Raw genomic sequence first — 6,844 nt, forward strand, 5'->3', positions numbered from 1 at the left:
ACCAACATAGGAAACAGTTATATATTTCCATCAATTTACAGTAATGTTTAGAAAAGACATGCATGTAGAAGAACTTGATGAACTGGAACTTGATAAAGATCCATGATGTGACAATAACAAAAAGAGTCTGTAGAACTTGTCTCTTTTATATTTGGATGTTGTGCTGTGGTCCAAAACAATGCATTTTGGCAGTGTTGTTGATACAGGGTTGTTATTTCCCCTGTTAGTGTCCCAGAGTGTCAGAGAACAGCTGCTGGATGCCTTTGTTGTTATTGGTCTGTCAATTAAAGCAGATGTAAGTGTCCTGTTATTGTAAAAAGAGCAGTAACGGTGGCAGACTGTGGGTGTCTCCATCAATCACAGTTCATATTCCTAAATATTGGCATTGACGCCTCTCTTTAACGGGATAAAGGATGCAAGTAAATGAAAGACGACGATTAATTGGCTTTGTCTCTTTCTGTTGTAGCCAATAGGGCAATGGGTATAGTTGTGTTGCCTTGGTTTCTAGTATCTAGTCCTTTTACTTTTATTGTGTTCTCTATCGAAGGTTACTCCAGTTTGGAAATCATGTTTAGCCAGGTGTTGAATCCAGTTTCCATTAGAATATCTATGTATGTTGGTAGAATTTTACTGGTTTCATTACCTTTTTTACCCACAGCAGTGTTGAAGGATGGCAATGTCGGTCAGCCCTTTAATGTGTGAGTTTAACATTGACGGTAAAAAGGCTCATTTAAGCTTTCATTCTGTACTCTGCTTTCATTTTGGTAAAATTTGTGTATATCTTCTGAAATATTACGAATACAAACGAAACAGACAAAATTAAGCAATACCATCATTGGGGCAGTGTAGCCAATAGTTCAAGCAAGATGGCCATTGGACACAAAGTAGACATTTCAACCAATGTGGAACCTTCAGAAGAAAGATGTTCTGAGTGTACAAGAAACTACAGGCATCTTTATGTGCCCACGCTTGTTTACAATGTGGTAGCTTTGCCTCTTTCTTAGGAGATACAGCATTACAACTTCCATTGCTGTCGCCATGAATCAGAAAACTTTCAACTTGGTCTCCCTCTAGTGAATGTATTGCTTAACAACATGCCAATGTAAGAGATGCTTGAAGGTATGTGGGCAGTGAGGGTGACATTGTTTGAATTAGAAGGATCTCTTCTCATACGTTAAGGAAGCATAAATGAGCCTTTAGCATGCCAGCATGTTGATGTTCGCGCAAAGCACAAATGTGCCTACAAACAACCACTCAGGGACCCTTCTTACACTTGGCACAAAGTGGCACCAAATGCAATTGCAATCGAAATGTGTGTACACACTGCTTGTCACACACACAAATGTTCTACTCAAATGCTTTCAATTTCACAAGTGCACAATTTCCTCTTCAGAGACATGTTTTCTCCCACTACCTGTCAAATCCACCTTTATAAAAGCAATCCACCAAAGTTTAAGTGCACCTGACTTTAAAAGGGAGATCCTCAGTCAGTCAGTCACCCAGTACACTGCTTCCAGTAAATTAAACTTTGTCACAGTGCTCAGGTGAGTTTGTAACACTGTAATGCTTTTACTTCTTTGGCTTGCATGTAGTTTGGTATCATAGAAAAGCTGAGTAAGCATAAGACTTTGTGTCTGACTGTTAAGTACAAGCATGTGGCAACTTCCTGGTGGCAGTACAAACCTCCAGTAGTAAAAAAATATGTCATTTATTTTTGCCCTGCACAAATAACAGTAAGGCTGCAACGTCTCTCACTGGTGACCTGCGAGAATAATATTTTTTAATGTGAAGTTACTCTTGAAGGGAAGTTCTATAGCTGCGATACCTCTAAACTATTTGTTTTTAAATAACCTAAATAAGTGTTGTGGATGCACCACATTATGCCAATGTACAAGATAACCCTATCTAGTGGTGTAACTATTTCAAATTAGGTTAAACTTTGACATCATACATTTTCTACTTTATTCTCTATACTTAAGGTTATTTTTATAACTGAGAAGAATTTGTGAAGACTAAGTTAAACCACTGAGTTTTCTTGTATTTTTGTTTCAGTCTACACAAATATTTTTGTCATATTTAGCAAAAGTTTTGCAAAATCAAGTAATTCTGTGTTGTCTTTCTGTCTTAAACACAGCGCAGAGCCTCTCTCCACATCACTACCCACCTGCAAGTAACACCTGATCTCATTTGTTCTGTGTTACAAAGTGGTTGTGGCCCTCTGCACACATCTACTATCTAGATTTATAGGTCTTGTTTCAGGCCGGCGAAGAATGAGAATGAAATTGGACGCATTTATTCAGCGTTGTATAAACAGCAGAGTGAAAAACAACATGTCTATGCTGAAACATCTTGCTCTCCCTCACTCTCTCTCTCACACACACACACACATATACACACACACTTTGTTCTCTAGTATTGGTTAAGAATTGTTGTCGGCGCCCTGAATAGCCATCTTGTGTGTCGATGACGCCAGCAGCTAAGACCCCCCCCCCACAAGTGATTCATTGCTTTAATCACTCTGGCTCTCCAACCTGTTACCAGCCTTGGCAGCGTTTGACCCATCGCTGCCTTCACGGAGCCTTTGTGCCATTCATCCTATTTAGGACACTGTCTCTACTCTTGACAATTAGATATTGGAGTTACAGTGTTGTGTAGAGCTGGTAAAACACAGCACAGGAGCATTTTCGCTTTGCTGAGAGACTAGGTATGTTGTCGTCCCCTATTTACCTGAGTTGATGGTGGGTCTCTTGCACATCTCTTAAGTCATGGATGCCATTTGACCTCATCGATGGAAAGCTGCAGAACATGGTTTGAGAATATTTATCCCATATACTTACCACAGTTTTTGTTTTGATTATCTTGATTTCAATTTCCTCTCTCTCTGTTTAACTTTGAGTGGTCCTATACCCACAGTGCATCAGCAACCTTCATAAACCTCTATTGATTTTGCCCTGGTCTGTCTTTTATTTACAGCTCTATAGAGACCAGTGGGTGAACAAGTCCCATCATATGCCAAATACATTGCTTCTGTACTCTGGGGGATCTGAAGAGATTGACGCTGATTCGTGAAAATCATCTTTTGTCCTAATTTCTCTGAGGATTTTTTTTTATATCACAAAAACTAGTTTGGTGTATTGTAACAGCAGCTGCTGTGCCACTATGAAGGAAACCTGTAAGAAACTAAGGGGAAAGAAGCCTTGCAGATGGCAGTGATTTATTTTCAGAGTACACAAGGACACTGACATTGGCAAGTGGGATGGTTGTTGGCTGAGACGGTCATCCTGGGACTCAACTCTCAAGCAGAGATAAGAGGTTTAACTGAAGTCAGCTCCAAATGCTCCTGCTCCTGAACTGTCTCCTCCAACAAATAAAATGTGACGATGAGATGTGGGAGGTTAGAGGTGAGAACCGGAACAAGCAAGGCGTGCAGCGGAGCTTTGGAGATTTCAATCGCTGTGTGTGAGAGAGGGAGACTAGGATTCTGCTCCAGTGAAGGGAAGCCAGGAGCTTCAGTCAAGGGGCTTGAAGGAAGCTGGAGTTCAGTCCTGATGTTGTTTCTTTAGTTGCCAGACTTTTAAAAGAGGGATTGACTGTTTAAACATTCTGTATCAAATTTAACATTTCACACATCGTCTCATGTGTTTCTTCCTAATTATTCCTGTCATTTGATATTCAACATGGTCACAGGTGGACAGCTGAACATAATGCATAAATGCTCATAATCTGACAGTCTGTGGACATTGATATGTTGCTCTGAGAAAGGTTCACCTCTGTTTTGAAATCCAGCTTCAGGACTTAGCTACCATTCTTCTAAAATGTATTTGTGTGAGGTTGGACACTGACGATGAGCCTAGACTCACAGTCAGTATTAATTATTTCAAAAGTGATGAACGGGGTTGCACTTAGATCTCTTTTGAAGCCACTCAATTTCTTCCACATTATCATTGGAAGACATAAACTAAATAGACATTACATTGTGCCTGAGTCCATGTGGTGAGATGGAAGAGCTTTTCCAAACTGTGTTCTCTGTTAATACCTCCGACAATGGGGTCTTGTTTTTGCCTCTGTTTGATGGTTGGCTGGTTGATTGTTTGGTTGTGTTGTCGGCAGGATTATGCAAAACCACTGACTTCCTCGAATTCTAGTGTAAGGACGGGACATGCAGCAAGAAACCATTCATTTTTGGCATAGATGCAGACGATGGGGCGTTTATTGAGAATTTTGCTGATTTTCTAGAAATCATTAATGGATCTTGATTGAAATTTGTTATACTTCCAACACAGAAAAATTGTTTGGGCCCAGATTTTTCCAACACATCCCACAAGCCACAACAATACAGAATGCTAACCAAAAGTGCCATATTCACCATTTACCCCATTGGTCGCTTTAGGTTAACATCTGGATTACACCTTGCCTAGAGCACTGCATGTTATCTGAAGTGGTCAACATCTCTATGCTATCTGGGGTTGGGGACAGATATGTATCAAAGTGCAAGTTGGTGTAGCTTGATTCAATTTAAGAGGACTGTTGGACCTCAGAAAGATCAAAGACAAAGAAAGATCAGAGTAAATTGGAGAAATGAGAGGTTCTACCTTGTGTGTACATATATACAGACCTTGGAATCAAATTTTAACATGTCATGTATCAACAGCAGCTTTCCTCTGCCCAGGTTGTTAGACAGTCAGACAGAGTAATTCTGTTTGGATCAAAATGGAGGAATCAGCTCCTTTCTGTCTCCCAGAGATTGCTATGAGAATCTTGTCACCTCTGTGTACTCCATCCTTGCCCTGCTGCCACAGAATGGGATGGTATGTCTGTCACATTGTCAGTGTTAGGGCTCTCAGCGGCCCCCGCAGGCCTTTCCCCTTTGGCATTGCTCAGAGATGTCCCACTCTGTTGACTGCTCCTTTCATTCCAAAGGCTGCTGTCAAAACAGTCTGTCTGACAAAAGTGCATGTCTGAAGAAACTGTGAATATCTTCATCACACAGCACAACTTTTCCAGGTTACGAATCCAGTTACATTAAACTACCAATATATTCAAGTGAGTTGTCTGTGCATGCATACAACCAGAAGTTTTGAGATGGCGTAAAGCCTGTCAGAAGTGTTCACAATCCATACTACACATGTCTCACATTTCTAATTCAACCATTTCAACTGAGGATATGAAATAAACAGTATATCTAAGTACATAGTGAAAGTAATCAGAGACAAATTATATAATTAATTAAATAATTATTAGATATATTATAAAAATTCTTCATTAAAATGTCTAAATACAACTAGCCTAACCCTATATTTTGTTTACCTGTGTAGTTAAATCATCCAAAATGCCTTTTAAAAGCATTGTATTGGCTTTACCCATAGCTTTGCCCGTCGCTACTATTACTTCTGGGGCAAGTGACTTTACACTGCTAGCTACATTTTACTTGTAATGGATCACTATGATTTATTTCTGTTTATTGCTGTTGAACGATAATAAAGCTTGAACACATCCTCTTATCCATGAATATGGTTTTGTACCTGGGTTGGATCATCTGCAATTGTGGTGAAGACAACAGATCCCATGATCCCACGGGGCTTCACTATCTAATCAATCCAGGAGTTACATATTGAACATTTAAATGAACATTGTAGTTGACCCATAGCAGACGAAGTGTGTTAGGAAGTCAATTGAAATCGTGTTCACTCCGTCTTTAGTAAAACTCACTGTTACGTACTTTGGGTGTACTTTGTGTTTCCATTGCTAAAGGCACAGTTTAATCATTTTTATTGCTCTCCCTGCACATGTAGTACTGCTTATTACTACTCTTACTGCTGTCAGTGTTCTGTAGATGCACATCTGGGTTTAAAAATTCTTGTGTATATATTCTTAAGCCCATACTTCAAACTTAATATCATCTCCTCAAGTTCTTATGGCTTCTGTATGTCAAATTCTTTTTTTTCTCACTTTTCCACAAAGCTTGACATATTATTTAATGTTAAAATAAATCTTTGTTGTCAGCATTAGGGTTCGTTCAGGGCAAATAATTTGGGCTCAGTTGCTCTATTTTGAGAGCAGTTCTTTTGGTTCTATTTCCAAATCCCACACAGACTCACAGGGAGCCACAGTGTAGCTGTCACTCACGCACTGCGGAGATACTGAGGCTCTGCACTGAGACGGCACCTTGATGTTTGCATGTTTATATGGCTATGTATGTATGTGTGTGTGTGTGTGTGTGTGTGTGTGTGTGTGTGTGTGTGTGTGTGTGTGGTGTGGTGTGGTGTGTGGTGTGGTGTGTGGTGTGGTGTGGTGTGTGCGTGAAACCACAAAGGCACAGCGAAGCGAAGTCAATCTCAAACGTAATGAAAATGCAAATTGTCTTTCTCATGTCGACCTGCGCTGTCAATCAGCATCACTATACTCCATCGCCTTTCAACCACTCACAAAACGGCCCACAATCAACCCGGACGTGACCGGGACAAATCACTCCACTGAGCCATTTTCCTCATTCATTACAGATAAATCAATCTCCCTTATTGTTATGTTCTCTCCTCATGTCCATTCTCTATTCCTCCATCGATTTCTGTCATCCCTCCATTTGTCGGTTTTGTCTTCATCCCTGCTTTCAACAGTCCCCCCCCATCTGATCCAGAGGGAGGTTTGTAATTGGTATAAACAAAAGTTGTTGGAGTGAAAAACGATGAAGCGTACAGGTAGCTGGAGGTGAATGGGATGATTAACGATAAGTAATTAACTCTCAGCTCTGTTTTCAATTACAGTTCAGAGGTAATGGATTGTTTTTTGTTTGTTTTTTGTGACCGAGTCTAGACACCCAATTAGCCTGTCTTTGTTTGGGGGACCA

General features: G+C 40.2%; 1 long non-coding RNA gene across 2 annotated transcripts; it reads right to left on the reverse strand.

Moving 5' to 3' along the window:
• Positions 1-3,197: 3,197 nt before the first annotated feature.
• On the reverse strand, positions 3,198-4,609 carry LOC138411182 (uncharacterized). 2 transcript variants are annotated; one of them, XR_011243838.1, is made up of 2 exons: positions 4,037-4,609; positions 3,198-3,571 (listed from the first exon to the last, which is right to left on the reverse strand). It is a non-coding gene; the product is annotated as an uncharacterized lncRNA (long non-coding RNA). The 2 variants fall into 2 exon arrangements; XR_011243837.1 differs by having other exon boundaries at positions 3,769-4,609.
• Positions 4,610-6,844: the final 2,235 nt, after the last annotated feature.

Source organism: Paralichthys olivaceus, chromosome 8, assembly GCF_024713975.1.
Source record: "Paralichthys olivaceus isolate ysfri-2021 chromosome 8, ASM2471397v2, whole genome shotgun sequence".
NCBI lineage: Eukaryota > Metazoa > Chordata > Actinopteri > Pleuronectiformes > Paralichthyidae > Paralichthys > Paralichthys olivaceus.